Below are 22,384 nucleotides of genomic sequence, written 5' to 3' on the forward strand. Positions count from 1 at the left end.
CTCCAGTCTAGAGTAGTTCCTTTTGTTTCTCCGGGGTACAGTTCTGAGGTAAAAGAAAGGGAAGATTTGGTAACAAGGGTGTAAATGAGAATTTAATTCCCTCTGCACTATTGTCCTTTTGGGCTGGACCATTCTTTGTTGTGGGGGGCTGTCCTATGCATAGTGGGATATTTAGCATCATCCCTGGCCTCTACCATTATATGCAGTAGCCAATTCCCCCTCCTTTACACTTGTGACAATTCAAAATCTTTCTGGATACTGTAATGCCAAATATCCCCTGGAAGCAGGTGATATGGTTTGGCTGTGTCTTCATCCAAATCTCATCTTGAATTGTAGCTTCCATAATCCCCACTTGTTGTGGGTAGTTACTGAATCATGGGGATGGGTTTTTCCCATGCTGTTCTCATGATAGTGAGTAAGTCTCAGGAGATCTTATAAAGATGGCTTTATAAAGGGCAGTTCCCCTGCACATACTCTTCCCTGCTGCCATGTAAGACGTGCCTTTTGTCTTCTGCCATGATTGTGAGGCCTCCACAGCCATGTGGAACTGTGAGACCATTCAACCTTTCTTTATAAATTACCCAGTCTCGGGTATTTCTTCATAGCAGTATGAAAAGGGACTAATACACAAGGGTGGGGAGGAAGAGTAAAATCTCCCCTGGTTGAGGACCAGTATTATAAATATTTGTTCTTAGAGCAGAAATACTGTAACACTTAATATTGCCAATCTCACCTTTTTGACCTTTAATAATCCAAGATATATCTCCTCCCTCCACTAAAAAACCCACTAAAAACAACAGAGATTATTGCATGAAATGTTTTATTTTCATATATCTCATCTTTTAGAGTGGATTAATTTTTTAAAAATATAACAAGAGAGAAGCAAAAAGTTTTAACTCATCAAGCAATCATTAAATGAATTAAAATAGTAATTCCATTGTCATTAGTTTGATTTTAGCCAAGTCGAGGAAGCACTATTCTAATATTCTGCACAAAATAGCAAATTTCAATTTGAAAATTCTCCAAGCCATTAATGGTCCTGCTATCCATCTGATTTAGTAAGGGTTCAGAGGATTTGTGAGCTAAACTTTCTCAGGAAGTCATTTTTATGCTATCAGCATTAGCCTGTGTCATTAAGATTAGCTTTTCCTTGATACAAGGAGTTTTTATGTTATTGTCTGTGTCTTGTGGAAAATAATAATTTTTAATGAAAGAAACCTAAGATTAGCTCCAAATTCCCCCAGTGTGATTTCATCTCATCAGTCTATGCAAGGGGAGAGTTTGGTGTTCCAAAGAAAATCAATTCAAACTACTAAAAACAACTGAAAAGTATGAAAAACATTTTTAAATATTTGAGTATGACTTAAAATACATGCTTTATTTATTGGTCAGTGTGAACAACCCCAGAAGGAAAAAGAGTGCTGTTGTTAAAGGTATCTGGCATCATGGACCCAACCATCACCAGGAGTTTCTCACTTCATCTCTGGTGAGTTTCTCTATTTAGCATTCCTCTTTCGAAGCAGTGGTTTTCTCAAGATGAGGAACCTAGGAGCTCCAGTGTCACATCCATACTTCCCTTTGACCAAAGAGGAAAGACAGCCCCAGCTCAAGTCTCAAAATATCTAAAAGACCCTCATGAGGTCAGCTGAGGTCCCAGATGTATTGCTGGAAATCTCAGTGGCCAAAGAGATGGCTGCTATGCCATTTGAAGTCAGATTCAGGTACAAGAGGTTTTATTAAGGAAAATTTCTCAGTAGAAAATGGTAAGGGAATAAGAAGGCAGGATAAGGAAGAGAAAATTACTGGTCAAAGCTGCAATTTCAGATGAAGCACCAGCCTAGGCCCACAGAGCGCTTAGAGCATAAATTGCATGTCAGAGTTTGTCCCCTCTCACAGCAAGGGAGCTGGGCAAAACATCACTGTGCCCGTCATTGGTTACAGTTTGCCTTGGTCAGCAGGATGTAAACCCCGGCTCTCTATAGGCAAGTCATCCCTGTTAGCTCAAAGGCAATCCTCTGAAGAAGGTTGCAGGTGCAAACTTTGCAGCAAAAGGAAGAAGTAGTTGGGGACTGGGCACACAGCATTTGGTAGAAGGGATCTGAAAGGGCCACATGGTGTTCCCTGCACATGCCAGTTCCTAAGGGTCCAAAGTGTTGGGTCTGTATGATTGGCAACCCCAATAAGCACCATGCTTTTGAGCCAGGTAGGAGAGGTTTACCAAAAGAGGGACAATGCTGTTGCTCTTTTGAAGAAGAAAGAAGTGATGGGCAGACAAAATCTGTATAGCTTCAGCTGATTTGGACTTACCAAATTTGACCCCAAGCAAGTTGCATTAAGGTCCGATAAACACACACTTAGAAAAGGACAGTTGCATTTACTGAGCATCTAATACTGTTTTATCAACAGCTTTATTGTAGTAAAATTTGCATACAATAAATGGCATGCATTTAAAGTGCACAATGTGATAAATTTTGACATATGTATACATCCATGAAGCCGGCACCACAATCAAGGTAATGAACATCTCGTTTACCCCAGAAGTTTCCTGTGCCATCTCACTCCTCTGTATTCCTCCATCCTCAGGTAATCTCTCATATGCTTTCTATCACTATAGATTATTATGTATTTTCTAAAATGTTATATAAATAGAATCCTAGAGTATATACTCTCTTTTGTCTGTTGTATTTATTTTGAGATTAATTCATGTTGGTTTCTGCATCAGTCGTTCATTCTTTTTTATTGCTGAGTAGCATTCTGTTGTAAAGATGTACCACAATTTGTTTGTCTGTTCAGCTGTTGATGGCCTCTAACACTTTTATATGTCATGTTACATTTATATGTCATATTCTTTTCACACAACTGTGAGGTAAGTCTTATTATGCCCATTTTAGGGAAGATGCATTTAGACTTCAGAGAGAGAAACTAAGTTACCTAATTGCTCAGCTAATAAGAAGCAGAGCTTAGATCTCTGTTTTTTAACTCAATAAAGCCTATTTTTTTCTTATCTCACCATCTTTCTAAGCACAGATCTGCACACAAAGTTAGACACTCATTAGTTGATTTTTATCTACTCTAATTAGCACAGCTTACATATTCAGAAAAGCTTCTCCAATTTTATGCACTTACTTTCAGCTTTGATGCTGCATTTATACCACAGTTGGGAAATAACCTATTTTCTTCTCTCTTTTCTCTTCAAAATAATAAACCAGAAGAATTCAGTATCCAAAATTTGGTCATTTTTACTCTACTATACTGAACGATTAGCCCATTTTACTATCATGCCAAATGGCTCACAATTTAACAAATCAACAGTAAGCGTGCTCTATTCAGATGCCTTGAAATTTCAAAGTAAGATGGCAAATGATACTAGATGAAAAACATTAAGAATTTCAGCAGATTTTGCAGTGATGAAACTTTATCTTACCTCTTAGAAAATGCCATTGCAACGGTGAAAACCCCATCTCTAGTAAAAAAAAAAAAAAAAAAACACAAAAAATCAGCCTGGTGTGGTGGCGGGTGCCTGTAGTCCTAGCTACTCGGGAGGCTGAGGCAGGAGAATGGCGTGAACCCGGGAGGCGGAGCTTGCAGTGAGCCGAGATTGCGCCACTGCATTCCAGCCTGGGCGACAGAGCAAGACTCTGTCTCAAAAAAAAAAAAAAAAAAAAAAAAAAAAAAAAAAAAAATGCCATTGCACTGACTTTAGTGCCCTAAACTTCTAAATTGCATTTCACTTACATGTTTTCACTTGTGTATGTACAGTCTCCCCAATTCAATTGTGAACCCTTTGAGAGCATCTAGCAAGCCAACTCTGTATAAAATCTAGATGTCCAAGTTCAAAGCTCTAATTCCACTCAACCCAGATGGTATACTTTCTAATCCTGTTGGCCTAATGTTTCCAAATGGAAAGAATACAATTAGAAAGATTTTACTTGAGTTATAGAAGCCTCATAAAGCAGTGAGAGCCTAGAAGCTAAGGAGTCATGGGGAAGTTAAATAAAGTCTTAGTCATGAAGATCCTGTTTAAGCTCTGTCTATATCCCCTAAGTGCTTGCCTCTGTAATCAGCTTACTGAAAACCCTTTAATTCTCTCCACCTAAGGTCATTTCTCTGTCTTTGGAAGCAAGCTTGGCCAGCATGCAGGGCAGGCTAGAAGTGCAGAAAGGTTAATGCTCCAGGAATCAATCCTAAACCAATAACAGAGAGTTGGTAGATAAGTACCCTAGCACCTTTGCTTCTGGGGATGGGTAATTCTAAAGCTGTTCTACTTTGTTTTGAGTTCCCCCAGTGAGTTGGGTTCTGTTACCCACAGCAGTTACCTGCTCAAGACATCACCCTTTATTATCTTCCTTCTCTGTCTCATGTCTCAGCTTTTCGCCCTGTGTGTCTTGGAATCACTTCTCAAATAAGCTTCTAGCACCAAAATCCCTGTCTCAGAGGCTAATACTGGGGAAAGCCAAAGACAGACGTTAACCACCATGGTACGTGTATAACATGTTGGGTTAAATATTTTATATACATTTATCCGTTCAATCCCCATAATGAAGATAAGAGGTGGATATTTTTATTCTCATTTGATGAATGAACGAATCGAAGTCTGAAAAATTTACCCATGTTTACACCTTACGTGGCAAAGTCAGGTGCCCCGCACCCCCAAATGAGTGAATCCCAACCCTATGTTTTGTATTTTTGTTTTTTTTGTTTTTCTGAGACAGAGTCTTGCTCTGTCACCCAGGCTGGAGTGCAGTGGTGTGATCTTGGCTAACTACAACCTCTGTCTCCTGGGTTTAAGAGATTCTCATGCCTCAGCCTCCCAAGTAGCTGGGATTACAGGCACCCACCACCACACCCGGCTAATTTTTGTAATTTTAGTAGAGACAGGGTTTCACCATGTTGGCCAGGCTGGTCTCCAACTGCTGACCTCAGGTGATCTGCCCGCCTTGGCCTCCCAAAGTACTGGGATTACAGGCATGAGTGACCATGCCCTGCCTCAACCCTATGTTTTATACACTATAAAAAGTCTCAAGCTAGCTTCCTTGGAATTGTGGAGTACAAAATTAACACAACTTCACCTGTTAGCACTGGAAAATGTCAACATCTTTTTCTTATATTTATGGCAGTGCCCAGGAAAGGACTGGATACATTACAGCTCCCAGTAAAAGCTGGTTAAACTGCAAGGATTTTTTCTTTATTTGTTGTGACTCTTATGAAACCTTGACAAGCAGTTTAGAATGAACATTGGCTCTGCTAGCTGTGTTTGCAGAAGTAATATCAAAATGATATCCTATTCATGTTTCTGCAAGAGTAATGTCTACCATTCATTCTGGCCTTACTGATGGTGTGCTGATAAAATTACTGTAAGTGAACATTCTCATTCTGTGCCTCTCATTATTGAGGAAGGAAACTCAAGGAGTTCCAAATATATTTTATTTTTTTAATATGATAACATGCACACACAATTTTCCTCATTCTTGAATATATGCAATTTATCTATCAGAGTAGGTTTCATTTTTTATGCACTTGCTTTTATTCCTTTCTCATCCATATGTCAGAGAGAAGGGATTTTAATCACTGAAGGAGCATTTGTATAATAAAAGTGATCTCTGCAATTCCTTCAGAGAAGAGCATGAATAAATAATCTGTACATTCTTAATGCATTGCTCCAAATATGAGTTTCAATTTGCACAGAAGTTTCAATAAATTGTTTTGTGTCCCTAAAGGCCTACAGATGCCTCATGGGATACATTGTAAAGGATTCCATTTAGAAAGAATTTTGCTTATGAGTAATATATTCTCTACACTTTTCTTCCCTCTGTTAATGCCTAATGACATTGAATAATATAATCATTCTTTCTTTTTCTTTTAATAAGTGATAGGTACAACGTGAACTTCAGTCTAAAGTTTCTGAATTATTCAGAATTCATCAACAACTTTTCATTCAAGGATTTCAAAGCACAGCATACAACAAAAATTGAGGTCAAATTGTGATGTGGTTTGGCTCTGTGTTCTCACCCAAATCTCATGTTGAATTGGGATTTTGAGCATTGGAGTCAGGGCCTGGTCGGAGGTGATTGGACCATGGAGGTGGTTACTAATGGCTATGCACCATCCCCCAAGTGCTGTCTTGTGATAGAGTTCTCACATGATCCGGTTGTTTGAAAATGTGTAACATCTTCTCCTTCTCTCTCTATCTGTCTCTCTCTCTCTCTCTCTGTCTCCTGCCATCCATAAGAAGACATGCTTGCTTCCCCTTCACCTCTGCAATGATTGTAAATTTCCTTAGGCCTCCCCAGCCATGCCTCCTGTACAGCCTGAGAAACTGCGAGTCAATTAAATCTCTTTTCTTCATAAATTACCCAGTCTCAGATAGTTCTTTATAGCAGTGTGAGAATGGACTAACACAAATTGTAACTTGAATTTGTATAATAATTAACTTTGCATTTAACAAGTTATGCACACTACACTAAGTTTTATGTATTTTGTCTTTACAATATTCCTATGATGTGGGTACTATACTCATTTTATTGATAAACTAACTGAGACTGAGAAACGATGCTTTGCAGGAGGTCACACAATTATTAAAATGTTTAAATATTAATCACAAATTTTGTCATTTTATACCTTTTTAATCAGTACTATATAGACATTCCCCTGCAGGTTAACCTAAATGTCAAATAATTTCTCTCTAATAGTTGGTACTTGTTCTGAAGGCATTAAATAGCTTGTGATTTACATTATGTTGTTGAAGGCTTTACATAATACTTTGATTGAATTATTATAAAAGGAATGGCAGTTAACATTGTTGTTACATCTCAATCCATGTTAACCAATTCAACTTAGACAATAACATCAAATTTTTCATGTTTTTGTTGCTTTGGTGGTTTAGAAGATTTCAGAAACTCTTTACATATATATGCCAATGATTCATTTCTAGATTCCTTGTGCTGGTAGTGTGGGTGAAACATACTGTTTAAAACACAAATTAATTACAATGGGCAGAATAAAAGATTCTACCTCTTAAATTTATTTATTCATTTTATTATGATGATGATTTTTTTGAGACTGAGTCTTGCTCTGTTGCCCAGATTGGAGTGCAATGGCGTGATCTCGGCTCACTGCAACTTCCACCTCCTGGGTTCAAATGATTTTCTGCCTCAGCCTTCTGAGTAGCTTGGACTACAGGTGAGCATCACTACTCCCAGCTAATTTTTTTTGTGTGTTTAGTAGAGACAGGGTTTTGCCATGTTGGCCAGACTGGTCTCGAACCCCTGACCTCAGGTGATCCACCTGTCTCAGCCTTCCAAAGTGATGGGATTATAGGTGTGAGCCACCACACCCAAACTACCTCTTAAATTTAAATAATTGTTTTAGCTTAAGGATGTTATGAAGCTTCAAGTCTGTTATCTAGGAAGCTTGTAACACTCTAACATTAATAGAGTATCATTTTTGTAGTTGTTTATAAAATTTCATGTGAAAAATGGGACAGAAGGGAGCCAGCATGTTTTAAAAAATATTTTTGGACCTCTAACCTGTGCCAGGCATATTCCAAGGTGTTAATTACTTTCATTGCATTGTGGTAACAGTTTGAGAAGCAGAGTGCTGATAGTCCACATCCATTTTATCAAGGTTATGCTAGGTCAAGAAATTTGCCCAAGCTGAAGTCACTTGAAAGTGTCAGGGTGGGGATTTTTTTTTCCTTTAAATTTTTTTCTTTATAATTTTTTTATGTGTGGATATTTTTAGTAGAGATGGGATTTTGCTATGTTGCCCAGGCTGCTTTTGAACTCCTGAGCTCAAGCAATCCGCCGCAACCTCCCAAAGTGCTAGGATTACAGTTATGAGCTACTGGACCTGGTCCGGTGTGGAATTTTAATCATGGACCATCTAACTTCACAGTGCAGGCCTTTTCTGTTTCAGCATATCCCAAAACATGGATGACACAAACCAGTAATTACAAAGATGATAATCAGTGCTATGTGAAAATTACGTTTTTATATGGGCCAAATAAATTTGGTTAACAATAGGTGGAACAAAGTCAATCATATTTCTTTACTATAGGATTTCTCAGAGCCCATAATATGCTAATTCACAAACTAAATCTGAGTTATGGCAGGCTCCTAGGATTCCAACCCCCCAGCCTACCTGTCCTATCTGATATTCCTCTGAGTGAGGGTGGGATTTGTGAAACTGATGGGATAGCACTCCTGTGACTAGGCTATATGATGTAGCAAAAGTGAAGGATCACAAATCAGTTGACTTTGCATTAGTCAAAAAAGAGAATCTCCTGTGTGGGCCTGACTTAATAAGAGGGACTGGGCTCTTCATGCTGACCTTGAAGAACAGACAGCTAAATGTGACAGCCTATGGAGAGAGTCCATCTCTCTTTGCTGAGGGCCTCAGTTCGACCTCTACCAGGAGCTGAATTCTACCATGTGAGCTTGGAGGAGGACCCCAAATTCCAGAAAAGAACGCAGCTAACACCATTATTTCTCACTTGTTAGACTCTGAGCAGAGGACCCAGCCAAGCTAAGCTTGGACTCCTGACCTTGATAAAAAATGGTCGTTGTTTTAAGCTGCTAAGTTTGTGGTGATGTGTTATGCAGCATGGAAAACTCATACAGAGATATAACATTTTGTTTTCAAGAAGTCTTTCTTTTTTCCCCCAGAGTATCTTATGGGACTGGTTTTCCATAGAATCAACTTTGGGAAATGCTGTGTTTTTTATGGCATTCTTTTCTCCTTCAGAGAAAGACTGATGGTTAGGCACAGCCTCTGTAACCAGGAATGGCTGGAGCTTGTGATTAAGAGGAGAAGGGATGCACGCCCCTTTGGTGAACCTGGCATCCATGTGGGATGAAGGTTGAAGCTGATGAGTTAGTGAGATGAGGTTGACTTGATGGTTGGTAGTGAGGTGAGGTGAGGTTGAGTGGGATGGTAGTAAAGGTTGAGTTGATGAGTTAGCAATGTTTAGTGAGAGTGATGGTTAATTTTATGTGTCCACTTGACTGGGCTATGAGGTGCCCAGATATTTGGTGAAATATTATTTCTTGGTGTATCTGTGAGGGTGTTTCTAGATGAGATTGACATTTGAATTGGTGGACTGAGTAAAGCAAATTGCCCTCATTAGTGTGGGCAGGCTTCATCCAATCTGTTGAGAAGGCCTAATAAAATAAAAAGCTGTGGCAGAAAAAATTCTCTTTCTCTGTCTATTTTCAAACTGGAACATCAGTCTCCTCTTGCTTTGGGTCTTGGGTCTCCAACTTGCCTACTGCAGATCTTTGACTAATCAGTCTCCATAATCATGCAATCCAATTCCTTATAGTAAATCTATATCTATAGTTGTATCACTTATTGGTTCTATTTCTCTGGAGAACCTAGACTAATACAGCTGGGTTCACAGTGACAGAGAGTGGTAGGGACCTGGAGTCATGAGTGGACTACTCAGACAGGTCCTCACATTATGATATTTATCCTGGGGAATTATTACAGCTCCAGGCACTTCCCGTCTCATCCTTACTGATTATAAAATTCACACTATCAATGTCCCAGAATTGATGAACGATTCCTTCCAAAAACACTAAGAGAAGGAAATCAAAGTGCCTACAATTTACAATGATGAACACAAGAGTTGGATACACCATTTTTTGAGTGGGTCTTATTGGGCCATCTTCCTTTTAGAAAACATCATATTTGTGATGTTTTAGACATGGGTAGTAAAAGAGAAGGGCATATCCTAGACAACATCTAGGTTTCTGACATGTTAATAAAATGAATGATTGACAGTGGCTATTCCTGAGAAAGGATCTCAGTTAAGTGGAGAAAGATCATTAGGTAAGTCATGTTGAACTTGAGATGCTTTTGAAACATCCAAAAAAAAAAAAAGGAGCTGTTGAGATCTGCCTGGGCAACAAAGTGAGACCCTGTCTCTACAAAAAATAAAAAAGTTAGCTGAGCCTGCACACCTGTCATCCTAGCTACACTGGAGGCTGAGGCAGAAGGATTAATTGAGCCTAGCAGTTTGAGGATGCAGTGAGCTGTGTTCACACCACTGCACTTCAGCCTGTGTGACAGAACAAGACCCTGTCTCAAAACAACAACAACAACCAAAAAGGAACTGTTAAAATTAAATATGTGGTCTCTCCCAGGCTGAGCATATATATATGTGCTCCATTTGCATAAAGATCATAATTGAATCTATGATCATGAATGAGATTATCCAAGGAGGGGGATCGAAAGAGAGGCCCTAAGATTCCTGAGGAATACCTATGGCTAATGGGCTGGTAAAGGAGGATGAGCCTGAAAAGATGACAAGAACCTTTTGTAAAAGCATTAGAAGATAGAGTTTGAGTTCCTACTTGAAGGATAATTAAGTTTCTGACTATAGATATCAGTAGGAAGGACATTCAGGGATAGAGGGAAGATAATGAGCTAATCATTCAGGGCAAAGTGAGCAGGGCAGATGAAGGCAAGGGCAAGTTACATAGTTTGATTGTTGAGGCTGAGAGAGAGAGAATTTAAAAAGGAGATAATTGCCTTATAACAAGCAGTCTGAAATGCCATTGTACAGATTTGTGTTCATGTAGCGGACTTGTGGTTTTGAAACTCAGGAGGCCAGGTGTTAGTGCTCTGCACCTCGTGCCCTCACATCACTGTGGCACCTTTGCTGCTATCTTTTCACGTGTGGCTAACATAGTATTTTGAGACATGAATTTGTTATCTATAGAGTCACAGATATGAATCTATATTATGTTTCCTCTGTGTATTTCCTTCAACTCAAATAGGAATATGCTGTATACACTCATGTCCTGTTTTGTTTTTCCACAGTGAAGGCTGCAGGTTGGAAACTCAAATTACCTGGAAGGATGAGGCAGGGAACATACGTAAACAGGTCAAGTGGACTGGGTGCAAGAGAACCAGGAGATGATGAGGTCTGTAGTAAACTGAAGAGCCACTTTTCTCCTTTAAAGGATTTAAATCTAACTTAAGCAAGAAAACAAAACACTGTGCAAGCCATACAATGCCTGTCTGTGCACTGTAGTCAGCCCCAGGCCACCTGTTTATGACCCCTTGACTAAATTTTGGAGGAATTGGGTGAAGAAGATAATAGAAAAGCAAAAAGTCTAAAACTTACAGGTATACATACCAAAATGTGCTAAAGAAGTAAAGGGGAGCCTATGATTTCCTCTCCCCATCCCTCAAGATTAGAGGTATCGCTCCAGATTGGGGAGGGGTTGGAGAGACAAAAGGGAAGTTTAGAAGGTGCCTGAATCCTGCCCTCAGGGCTGCCTGGAAGGTAGTAAAGCCTCAGGACAGTGGCTGTCCATGAACAGACACAGCATGGAAGCAGCAGAGACCCTGTGCACTGGAAGGGCCAGGTGGACAGGAAGAGTGTAGGGGTAATCGGTGCTAATTCCTTGATCCCACACATTACTGAGAACCAGGAAAACCCCTCTATTGTTGAGACTTTTGGCTCAACTGAGGATCCCTGCACTATGGCTCAACCCTGGAAATGTGGGAGAGGTCATGAGTTAGACTGAGATTTTCTTTCCACAAAAAAAAAAAAAAAAAAGGAATAATCAGAAATTAAGCTATTATTTTAAAAATACAAATACAGATATATGACAAATTTTACCTACCTGGGTCTAAGGCCCAAGATTCATATCTGTTATGTACATTCTGGAGTTCTACAGAAAAATTATCTGGAAGTAAACTGAATTCACTGCTGTGGGTGACCAATTACCCTGATTTGCCAGGGCTCTCTCAGTCTTTCAAAGCTAAAATGCTAAAGCTGGGGAAATCCCAAGCAAAGCAAGACAAACTGATTCCTCTATCACTGCCAATGAAGCACTAGCACATTCCTGCCCGGAACAAGTGTAGGTTTTTGAAGAGGAGAGTGTTATGATGAGAGCTGTGTTTTGGATTAATCTACTTGCCGTGTGTATAATGAGTGGGAAGAGAAAAGAGGCCCTGAGACCAGTTCCAGTTGGGCAGTGGCTCTGATGAGAGAGAGACAGGAGTCTGGATTAGGAAAGAGGGTGTCAGAACATAGAGTAGAGGCAAGATTCAGATGATGCTGTAGTGATAAGTGATTATGTCACCAAACTGGGGGATGTGGAGTCAGGTTTTGGTGACTAAATGAAACCTTAGCCATGCTAGCTGATTTTCAGGCAGTACCTCCATCAGGCTATGCCAGTAGTTCTCAACCAAGGAGAGACATTTGGCAATGACTAGATGTTGTTGGTTGTCTCAACTGGTGAATGCTACTGGAATCTCATAGGCAGAGGCCAGAGATGTGTATAAACATTGTACAACACACACGACAGCCCCCACAAGCAAGAATTACCCATCCCTAAGCGTCAACCATGCTGAAGTTGAGAAACTCTAAGCTATGTGAATCAGTATGAGAAACACATTACTATTATCATATATAACATATATTCTAGGTCTATGTAATGATGCATGCTCTTACAGAAAATATTTGTTACATTAGACAATGAACTTTTTCAAGTCAGGTGTTTTTGTCTCTGATTTTCCAGAACCTAGTACATAATAGATGCTGAAAAATTGTTCAATGACTGAAGAACAATAGCCATCACTTTTTTGTGCTGTTACCATGTGTTGGGCACTTCTTTATAATAGAACTCAGTGTTCACAACAACCCTCAGTGTTAGGGTTATGATCCCCTCATTTTATGGATACAAATCTGACGATCAGAGAGGTAAGTCACTTTCTATTAGGTTGATGCAAAAGTAATTGCGGTTTTTGCCATTACTTTTGCATCAACCTTATAGTAACAAAAGGAGCCAGTACTGAAACCCTTGCATTTCTGACTCTGATGTTTATTTTGCTAACTACAACACTGAACCAACTCTCTTTTAACCTGGACCCAAATTGTGTTGGCCGTAATCAAATTTCCAATTACCCGAATGCTCTAATAAGGCCTTTATAAGCTTCATAAACTATCCTCTCCTCGTTATTTTTTTGTTTATCGCCACTCTCTAAACTTGCTATTGCCATATGCACGTTGAATTTATAAATGTACCATATTAGTCAGGAACATTCTTTTTTTTATAGCAAAAACATTTCTAGATGTAGTCCTGGGATTTTTGTGTTAATATTACCAGTTGGATAGCATATTTTATATTATTTTAGTAGATAAGAAATCCTTGATGATAACAGTGAGCAAAAATTGCCACTCCTCTTCCCACTAAAAAAAAAAAAAAAAACTCATTCTATTATTTTGGGGTGAAATGTAACCTAGTGCATTTTCATTTTATTCGCTGCTTATATTATTCTCTCAGTAAATTTATTCAGGAAAGAAAAAGAAAGTTTACTGAGATGGGGAAAATTCAACAGCAATGTACAGTGAGCTCTAAAGAATGTATACTGTCGTTTACTGCTGTTAGGCTGTCTGATGGTTGATTGCTTTCTGAAAGCTCTAAAAACAGGAGATCAATATGCTGCAAAAGTCTGTTTTAGCATTGCAGGAATTTTCACCACACTGTAGTGCTATCAGTAGGTGGCTAGAATAGACTAATCCTGCAAATAATTCATAAAAAACCCCTCCACATTTTTTACCATCTGGTCCCAACTTAACTTTTCCATCTCATCTACTGTCCCCATCTACACTCCTGTCTCATAAGATCAAATATCATTGACTGAATGTGCCCTAAATATCCACCTACCTGGATGTTCAGATCTTTTGGTCTAAAGCATTCTACTCTCCTAGGTAAAGACCAGTTAGTTCTTCAAAGCCAAATTCAAATACCACACCAAATATGAGGCCTTTCCTCACCTGGTTCTCTGTAACCAGCAATCATTAACTCACTCACTCAACACATTTTTAGTGAGCCCTATGTTAGGTACTGTTGGGAAAGTGACAGATAAAACAGATATGGTTGCAACCGTTCTGGAGCTTATGGCCAACAGCAGCCCAGAAACATTAACTACTGCCTTTCCTAGATTCCCACACTGTTGCTTTTTGTCTCTGTTTATGTTCTATTACATCTTTATTATTTTTTATCATGGGCCTACCCCTGAGCATCATAAACAATTCAGTGTCTTATTAATCTTTGCATTTTCTCAGTCCCATCCAGTGCCTGTAGGCACTCAGCAGACTTCTGTGCAGTAGGATTAGGTTTTCTATGTGATACCTGAAATAATCCAGTAAATCACTTATGTAATTCTGTGGTTCAATTTTAATTAATTAATTAATTTTTCATTTTTTTGAGACATGGTCTTGCTCTGTCACTGAGGCTGGAGTTCGGTGGCATAAACCTGGCTCACTGCAGCCTTGACCTCCTGGATTCAAGCAATCCTCTCACCTCAGCCTTCCAAGTAGCTGGGACTACAGGCATGTGCCACCACACCTGACTAATTTTTAAAATTTTGTAGGGAAGAAGTCTCCCTATGTTACCAGGCTTGTCTTGAACTCCTAGGCTCAAGCGATCCTCCCACTTCTGTCTCCAAAAGCACTGGGATTATAGGTGGGAGCCACCATGCCTGGCCAGCTTTTATTTTTCTAATACTGGTCTCTCTTTTCTCTTTAACTGTTGCCCTGGATTTAAGTGGAAAACTAAGCAAATAGTTTTGTCTATTCAAGGTCCCTTGGTTTCTTCTGATTTTAAATGCCCCAAAATTTAAACTTGATTTACTCTAGATCTATGCTACTCAATACATGTGGCTATTGAGCACCTGAAATGTGATTAGTTTGAATTGATCTTTGCTATGAATGAAATCCAATGAAATATACACTGGATTTTAAGGATGTAAAATATCTGATTAATACTTTCATGTTGACTATATATTTAAATGATAGAACTTTGATTATATTGGGTTAAATAAACTATATTATTAAAATTTTTACCTGTTTAATTTTGCATTCTCAAATGTGGTTACCAGAAAGTTTTTAATTGCATGCATGGCTTGCATGATGTTTCTGTTGGACAGAGCTACTCTAGATTATTGTCCTTCCCCTTCTCTGGCTCTTCTTCCCAGAGCAGTTGCCATAAGGGGGCTCCTGTCTCATTCTGGTATTTAGGGTGACAGTTCTTAATGTTGGCTTTGCCTGTAGCTAGCTTGTTTCACCTTGGAGTCCAAAGGTTGTATCTGCTAGGCACATAGGAAGACATAAGGGTCTAGATTCTTGGTTTTGTTTGTTTGTTTTTTGGTCTCCCTCAAGACTATACCTGTTAGCAGGGCTTCCCAGTTTCCTTCCTGGAAATATCTGGTTGTGTATCATTTCTGTCTCCATCTATAAAGCAATTGGTCTCAGCTTCTTAGCCCAATCTTCATGGCAGAAGAGCTGCAAATGGGGAAAACAACTTCATCCCAAGAAGCAAAATACAGTTTGATATTTCAAACTGTCATTTCCTTCATATATATTGATTGCTTGAGTGAAAAACTCGAAACATTGAGCCATAACTTGAGTTCATCTCATGGGAAATAAAACTTAATTTCTGTCACTGTCTCACTCACTTTCAAGGCCAGAGGAGTTTTCAAAGAGGATGCTGCAATAAGCCTCACAAGAACATAGGCTTTCTTGTAAATCACTCAATGGGTAAATGTTAGTTTTGCAGACCCAGATTAAGTCCCCAGGTAAACCCAGGCATTTATAATTTCCCCAGGATTTAAAACCTCAAGCTGTGAGAATTCTCAGTTTTCACTTGTGACCGGACAGAATGGAAAGATTCCCTCTATGACTACTTGGTCTGTATATTTCATACCACTCTGGGCTCCAGTTTACATCCTAATTTAACGATTCAGTGTGCAAAATTTCCTCTTTTAATACCCCATCCATCACTAGGTTGTAGCTTCAAATAGACCATCGTTATCAAAGCTTCTTGGTGAATCCCTTTGAAAATATTGCTAAGCAAAATCGCCATTCTATTTTACAACATGTCAAATGATTGTCCATGGATGCTTACTCTGCCCTTTCAATGACTAATCTGTATAATCTGTAGTCCTATCGATGAGCTGTTTTCCTCCTCCCGGGCCCTACTGTTGTTCATACCATTTCCCTCCCTGGTAAATGTGACAGTTGTAGCTGTTGTTATTTTTCTCAAATGAGTTTAAATTGTGAATTACATCAGCTCATCACAGTCAAAGCAAACCTCTTTTTAATTGCAGATCTCAAATGTCCCCCCTCTAAATTAAAACAAAATGCACACAATGTTGCCAACTGTTTTTCCAACTCTTCCAAAATGGAGTATATCCAAAATGCTACTGATGCATTGAGCCACATTAAGACATATAAACATTTAAAATCACTTACAACTTTTTTACTGTTTGGGGGAAAATGTTAACATTTTAGTTGTGGGGGTTGCCTGTGAGGATGAATGTGAGTCTGTTGATTTCTATTTGTGCCCCTTTGAAGTAAAAAAGAATTTTGCCAATTTTCAATAATCCACCAAGGAGATTTCTATGGGTTTGCAGTCAGATATAAGTGGCTGCATTGCTCTAAGAAAGGACTTTGGGGATGTCCATTTTAATAGCTATGTAACCTTGGGCTTGTCCTTTAACTTCTGTGAACTTTATCATCCTCATTCGTAGACTTTGAATGGCAATATATGCCTTGCAGAATTTGGGGAATAATTACAAATAATGAATGTAAAGTGCTTGACTTGAATAGGCACTCAGCAATGAAGCTGTCATGAAGATCCACAAAGCGACAGCATCCAAATGTCACACGATAAGCAGGCCCCTGAGTCTTTTGGGTTTCATGAACCCAAATAATTTCACGTATTTTTATTTTTAAATTAAATTTAGTGTTTAATATTTTTATGGATTCAAAGGGTACTCGAGCAGTTTTTTTTACGTGGGTATATTTGTGCAGTGGTGTAGTCTGGGCTCTTAGTGTACCCATCACCTAAATAGTGAAAATTGTACCCAATTTCAATTTTTTTTTTAATGGAACTGATATAAAATGGACAAAATTTACTTTTATTTTCTTAAGTGAAAGCAACAAAGAAGAAAGCAAAGCCAACTAAACTCTCATCATTCTTGCAAAAGAAAGAAATTTAGCAACAACAACACAAAAGGAAGGACAAAATCTAAGAAAATAATACGACTCTTTAAATTAAATAAATGTAGATTCATGACAAAAGTTTTTAATTTTTCATTTCACCATGAATGAAAAAAATTCATCCAAAGCAGGCATTGTTGAACTGCTGAATACCCAGGAAAGGCTGGAACCCCTTTCTTTGTTCATGTGTTTGTCCAAAGCCTGTGTTTCTCTCCTTTGACTCTTGTTTTCTGAATGACCAACATATTAGAGCCATATCTAATAAGGGAAATGGGATGATGGTGAGCTTCTTTTTCCCATGGAGGCTGAATTTAAATGCTGCCAGGATGTGTTGCTTTCTGATCTATTTTCAGTGACTCTTCATCTGACCTGAAAACATGCATGGGTGCTTGTTCACTGATGTTCCCATCTGTACAGATCTGCTCATATTCTCAGATTTAACAAGCCTTATTTTATCACTTTCATTTTCATTTCCTATTTGCAGAATATCACAAGTGAACTCCCTGAAAATTCTATCATCTTTGGTTTTGTTTACAATTTCTTTAGAAATAATGGTGGCCCCAGATATTTATTTCTCCTCTATGACTTGCAATGATTCATTTCTTAATTTTTAAGGATGTAAATCCTACAAAGTTGGACCTTTGGTTCAACATATATGTATCAAGAGCCAAAGTATGCATTCTGTAACCATATGCGATTGTGTTCCATAAGAGAGGAAGACTTTGAGGAAGAATATTATATGGTTATAGAATTAGAATTTGGAATTTAAAGATAGCCTTATAAACAACAGACCAAGACCTTCCATTTTAGACTGGAAAATTGTCTAAGGAGGAAAAAGACCTGCCAACAGTCATGTAGCTATTAGACCCAGGATAGAGGATGATGTGGTTTGGCAGTGTCCCTACCCAAACCCATCTTGATTTGCAGTACCCATAATCCCCACATTTCATGGGAGGGACCAGGTGGAGGTAATTGTGTCATGGGGGCTGTTTTTCCCATTCTGTTCTTGTGATAGTGAGTTAGCTAGTGAGTTAGTTCTCACGAGATCTGATGGTTTTATAAGAGGGATTTCCCCTTTGCTTGGCACTTCTCCTTGCTGCTGCCACATGAAGAAGGACGTGTTTGCTTCCCCTTGATTGTAACATATTGTAAGTTTCCTGAGGCTTCCCCGATCATGCTGAACTGTGAGCCAATTAGACCTCTTTCCTTTATAAATTACCCAGTCTGGGCTGTCTTTACTAGGAGCATGAGAATGGGCTAACACAGATGACTATAGAACTATATTGTGAAGGATATTGTATTAGTGATTGAGCTGTTACAGAATGTTTCGTATTCTGTAATTACTTAACTAGTAATGTGCTTGGAGTTTTGGGTTATGACTTATCTATGATGTACATGTGATTGTCATGAAATTTAAAGATATGAAATGCTTTTAAACTGAAATAATAATTATAAGACACAGTCAAGAAGAGAAATAGCCACTGAGGCATGAATATTCCATTTGTACCCTGAACCCAATTTCTGGTTAGATTTTAAGCATATTCACTGCATGGGGAGACAGTACCTAGAAATGACTGCTTCAGTGCCAAAAATACCGGAGTTTGAACCCTGGCTCAAAAAAATGACTTTTTGTATGAACTTCAACAATTGCTTAATCTCTTTAAGTTTAGTTTCTAATTTCTAAAACAGCAATGCTGACCTCAGAATTTTTTTTTTTACAGAAGCTAGTATTGTGATAATAAACAAGTAGAATGTATTCACTCATTGAAGCAAGATTATATCTTGAAGGTTACTGCTCTGAATAATGTTTTCATTAACAAGATATTAACTGAGCTTTTGAAGGTCAAAGTTAGGTGATCATATATGACAAAATTACAGGGAAAATTATGTTAAAAGTTTGAACAAAATGAAATATGTGGTGAAGCCATACAGCATGGTTCATGGCATCATGTATAATGATATATGGTAATAATGGTATGTGACAGGGATCAGCAAACTACAACACAAGGGCCCACTACCAGTTTGTGTAAATAAAGTTTTATTGGAACACTGCTATGCCCATTTATTTACATATTGTCTATAAATATGCTGCTTTTGTGCTACAACACTAGAGTTGAATAGTTGTGACAGAGATTATATGGCCCACAAAGTCTAAAGTACTTACAATCTGGACTTTTACAGAAAATGTTTGACAATGTATGGTATATAATGATGCTGATACTATGGGGTTTTTTTTCTCTCTCACTGAGAAGGCAGCACATAACCAAGCATCCTTTATATTTCCTTAGCATTGACTGCAGTGCCTTGCTCTGCATTCTGCACCTGTTAAGCAATCTACACATTCTATGGTGTGCTTTTACTGTCAATTTCCTATAACTTTAATAAAAATAAATTATTACATAGGATAGTGCTATGGTTTGAATAATATATTTGTCTCCTCCAAAACTCGTGTTGAAATTTAATCCCCAATGTGGTGTCATTGAGAAGTCAGGACTTTAAGAAGGGATTGGGTCATGAAGGTGTTGCCCTAATGAATGGATTTATGCATTCATGAATTCATAGATTCATGTGTTAATGGGTTAGTGTATTATTAAGTGAGTGGGATTGGTGGCTTTAAAAGATGAGGAAGACGGATCTGAGGTAGCACACTCAGCTCCCTCACCATGTGATGCCCTACATTGCCTTGGGACTCTGCAGAGAGTCCCAGCTAGCAAGAAGGTGCTCATCAGATGCCGTCCCTTGACCCCAGACTTCTCAGCCTCCATATCTGTAAGAAATAAATTCCTTTTCTTTATAAATTACCTAGGTTTAGGTATTCTGCTATAAATAATAAAAAAATGGAGTAAGACAAATAGTTAAGGTGGACAAAGTATCTTCCAACATGGGTGTTGTGAAGAGCTACTTACATTCCTAAAATCTGATTCATAAAACATTTATCCTAGCACAGACTTTTTGGGTTTAGTTCAGTGATTCTCAAACTTGAACATACATCAGCATTTCCTGCTGGTATGGTAAAAACACATAGTTGGCTCCACTCCTAGATATATGATTCAATAGAGGCAGTGTAGGGCCTGAGAATTTGCATTTGTAACAATTTCCCAGTGATGCTGATGCTGGTGGTTCATGAATCACCTTTGGGGACTTCCACATCTGGACTGCATGGATTGATAGAATCGTAACCTCTGCAAGAGGCTAGACATATGTAATTTATACATTTAAATATATCCAGCTTCTATCACAGAGCCTGGCCCATGTTCACCCAGCACTCAATACGTATCTGTCAAGTGGATGAATAAAAAGCCACTGCTGGTTGCCTGCCAACCTGGTAGGTGAGAGACTTGGTTTGAAAGCTCTGCCTTTGGTTGTGCCAATGACTGTGAAAAATTATCTAGAAACTTAAGAAAATCTACATGGAACTCCTTGTGGTATGCCCTGAAATACAGACTATAGAGGAAATATTTTAGTGGCTCTGCAGGCTACATGGTCTCTGTTGCACCTACTGAATTCTGCCACCATAGCAGGAGAGCCACCATAGACAATATGTAATGAATGGGCATGGTTGTGCTCAAAGCAGGCATTGAGTAAGATTGTTTGCTGACTTCTCTTTTAAACCATGAATTTTAAATGATTGCATAGTATAGATGGTACATACATGGACACAAGTGCCATCAATGCCCTTTAATAAATGTTGTTGTATTATAATATACATGTAGAGAATTGTATTTATTGTCTGTTGCAGTTTGATGAATTTTGTCAACTGGATATACTTGTGTGACCTGTACCCAGGGTATAATTGCCTTTTGGTAGATATGAATTGTTTCTAATTTGGGACTTTTACTAATGATGCTATTATGAGCATAGTACCTGATATACTTTATTTTATTACTACATTTGAACATTGGTTGTATTAGTTTTCTGTTCCTTCTATAATAAATTACCATGTACTTGGTGGCTTCAATAAATACAAATTTATTATCTTACAGTTTTGCAAGTCTGAAACTTGGTTTAAATCCAAGGTGTTGGCAGGGCTGTGGTCTTTTCTGGAGGCTCTCAGGGAGAATCTGTTTCCATGCCTTTTCCAGCTTCTAGAGGACACCAACATTCCATGGCTTATGGCTCTTTTTTCCAACTTCAAAACCAATAACCTTTTATTTCTCTGATCATCCTTCCATAGTCACGTCTCTCTGAACCACAGGAAAAATTCCTTGATTTTAAGGACTCATGAGATTGAATTGGACCTATTGGAGAATCCAAGATTTTCTACCTTCGTCAAGATTCTTAATATAATCACATTTGCCTTTTGTCTCATAATGTATTTACAGGTTCTGAGGACTAAGGTGTGAATACTTGATGGGGAGTTGGATATTAGTCAGGCTAGCACATTGGTTATATGAATTAATCAACAAAGACTACTCTAGTTTGTAGGAAAGCAGAGTTTCAACATTTTTGCCAAATTTGCTTTTTCAAATTTTTAAAACAATAAAAAAAATATACAATAGCATAATCAGTTAGCTAACATAGATCATCTGAATAATAGATACCCTTGTAATGAAAATATATATTAAGGTACCATTTACTCTTTCAGTATCATGAAACAAAACCCAGCCTACTCAGGTAGAACGTAAGCCGTATGCTATGTAGAGCTCTAACAGAAGACATTCTTTAGATTGCTATCTGTCTGTTGACCAACACACGCTCTGACAATAGCTCCTTTATGTCCTCTCCTTTCACTTGACAAGCTCTTTTGCACTCTTTGCCTTCTCATCACACATCATTTTTCATGTGATTGTTTGTTGAAGACTCATACACAGATGCTCTGTCTGGTCTCTAGTGGGGCAAAAACACACAGGACAGAAACACGCAGACTGGGTGTGTTTTCTACTCTGAGATCACAAGCCTGAACATTACCATTTTTTGAACATCTTCCCAAGGGATAGTGCAAAGGGAAAAAGGGCAGAGTTTCTCATGTGTAAGAACTAATTTCAAAAAGTTCCGCAAGCATCTTTAGAGAGCTGTTCTTTAGAGACTCACTCTCCAACCAAGATCACTCTAAATGGAAAGAGAATGAATGGAAGTGCGTTCAGAGAGCGCAGCCTGACCTTCTCGGGTAGTAAGGAGCCTTGTAGGAGGGATGGCTATAGAAGGTTTAGCTGCTCGGTCTAAGACAAAGAAAACCCAAAGTCGGTGAGAAGAAGGGGTTAGAAGAGCTGTCTTTAAACATCTAATGAAGTATAACATAAAAGAGGACTTATACTGGTTTTGGAGAATGCTAAAGTAGCAATTTTCAAACTTCAGTTGTTCATTTGCATCACTTGGGAAGTTTCTGAATGCAGATTCCTAGTCTCCATTTACTGAAGGTTCTGA

At 38.5% G+C, this 22,384-nt stretch overlaps 1 long non-coding RNA gene across 1 annotated transcript in view; it reads left to right on the forward strand.

Moving 5' to 3' along the window:
• LOC107128958 (uncharacterized) overlaps nt 1–22,384 on the forward strand; it is a 300,530-nt gene that overhangs the window by 13,065 nt on the left and 265,081 nt on the right. The window contains exons 2-3 of the long non-coding RNA XR_001488837.3: nt 1,393–1,486; nt 2,407–2,583. This is a non-coding gene — a long non-coding RNA (uncharacterized lncRNA). The remainder of the gene's footprint in view (nt 1–1,392; nt 1,487–2,406; nt 2,584–22,384) is intronic.

Source organism: Macaca fascicularis, chromosome 2, assembly GCF_037993035.2.
Source record: "Macaca fascicularis isolate 582-1 chromosome 2, T2T-MFA8v1.1".
In the NCBI taxonomy this organism is placed as follows: domain Eukaryota; kingdom Metazoa; phylum Chordata; class Mammalia; order Primates; family Cercopithecidae; genus Macaca; species Macaca fascicularis.